This window comes from Myotis brandtii, unplaced genomic scaffold, assembly GCF_000412655.1.
Source record: "Myotis brandtii unplaced genomic scaffold, ASM41265v1 scaffold897, whole genome shotgun sequence".
Lineage (NCBI taxonomy): Eukaryota > Metazoa > Chordata > Mammalia > Chiroptera > Vespertilionidae > Myotis > Myotis brandtii.
The window spans coordinates 485,292-487,437 of record NW_005371679.1 but is presented as its reverse complement, the minus strand read 5'-3'; positions in this window follow the sequence as shown (position 1 = coordinate 487,437).

Below are 2,146 nucleotides of genomic sequence, written 5' to 3'. Positions count from 1 at the left end.
TGATTTTTTACAGAGAGGAAGGGAGAGGGATAGAGAGTTAGAAATATTGATGAGAGAGAAACACCGATCAGCTGACTCCTGCACACCCCCTACTGGAGATGTGCCCGCAACCAAGGTACATGCCCTTGACTGGAATTGAACCTGGGACCCTTCAGTCTGCAGGCCGACGCTCTATCCACTGAGCCAAGCCGGCCACGGCTACAACATCATTTTAAATGGCAGCATAGACCATGCTCTATGGAGCCAATGCCTGGTGTTGGACAGTGAGGTTGCTTTTTATTTGATTGGGATGAGAAATGTCGCTGTCATGGACATCCGGGTACACAAGTCTTCGCACAGGCTTCAGTGAGTTCTTAGAGGCAGGCTTGTTTTGAGGCCAATCGTTACATGTCCCCCCAAACAAAGCACGCACCTCATGGCTCAGGTGTGAGAGTGGTACCCACGCCCCCTCCCCGATGCTGGATTTGGAAAAAAAAAAATTGTTGCCAGTTTGGATCCCAGATTTGTAAAAGCCACCAATGCCACATACAATGCCTGGAGCTGAACGCCTGACCAGTGTGCTGGGGGCTGGACCGTGGCTCACTGCACCAGCACAGGGCACCGGGGTGTCCCCTCTCCCTTCCCAGGAGAAGCAGCCTGCTTCAAGACACAGCCAGCCCCAGCCAGTTTGGCTCAATGGATAGAGCATCGGCCTGGGGCCTGAGGGGTCCTGGGTTCAATTCCGGTCAGGGGCACAGGCCCGGGTTGTGGGCTCGATCCCCAGTGAGGAGGTGTGTAGGAAGCAGTTGATCCATGATTCTTTCTCATCATTGATGTTTCTCTCTCTCTCCCACGCTCCCTTCCTCTCTGAAATCAATAACAATATATTATATTGGAGGCCCGGTGCACGAAATTTGTGCACTTGGGGAGTGGGGGGAAAGGCCAAGGGACCCCACCGGTGCATGATCAGGGCCGGGGAGGGACACGGGAGGTTGGCCAGCCAAGGAGGGACTGCGGGAGGGCTCCAGGGCATGTCCAGCCCATCTCACTCAGTCCTGATCAGCTGGACTCCAGCAGCAAGCTAACCTACCAGTCAGAGCATCTGCCCACTAGTGGTCAGTGCAGGTCATAGCAACATGTCGACTGTCTGTCCCCTGGTAGTCAGTGCATGTCATAGCGAGCAGTTGAGTGGCAATAGCATATCATCAGCATATTACCCTTTGATTGGTTGAACGGCCCACCCGATGACTGGACACTTAGCATATTAGGCTTTTATTATATAGGACTAGAGGCCCGGTGCACAAAAATTTGTGCACTTGGGGTGGGGGGGGTCCCTCAGCAGAAACAAGCATTTTCCTAGGTAGTTGAGGGCTTGGGGGGTGGGAGGGCATGGGGTGATCAAGGTGGGCTTCATGGAAGAGGTGAGTTGATCTGGGCTTTGCAGAGCAGTTAAGAGGTCGACCTTTCCCCTTTGCCCTCTGGCTTTGTTCTCTCTCATCCACCTCCCACTCGAGGATTCTAGGCCACCCTCCCCACCCCAGCCCCATGATTCTCCTGACCATCAGGAGGCTGGAGTTCTAGGTTCGTCCTCTGAGACTGGGGTTCAAGAAACCGGTTGCTCAGGTTGATGGGGCCAGGCAGGTGTTTCCCCAGGAAGCCAGCCACTTCCTCCCAAACGTGGGTGCCTAAATGAGCAGGGATGACAGGGAGGGTGACTGGGACTGGATGGTGCCCTTCCCAGGGGCGAGGGGCAGGGCATCACAGCCATATTGACAGACAAGGGGGTTGTGGGGGGGGGCGCTGTGGGTTGAGAGTCAGGGGATTCAGATTATCGTGCTTTGAGGGGAGTCTTCCCGCTCCAGGCCTGGTGGCCATAGTGAAGGGGACACACAGGGACAGTCACTGTGTCATCCTCCCCTCTGTCCATCCCTCTTGTTAGATGACCCTTAGCATCCGTGGCCTCAGTTCTGGGAGCAGCTGGAGGTTGTGACAAGGGCTCTAGGCCAGGACTTACAAGTTTGGGGGGTGGCTCTAGCATCACACATTTGGTCAGAATGCCTAGCCTCTCTGGGCTTTATTTCCTCTGTCTGCAAATGACTGTTCCTAGTGGGCCCTGCCCACTGCCCTGATCTGCCATGAGACTCCAAGGAGAACATGGGCCCTGGCC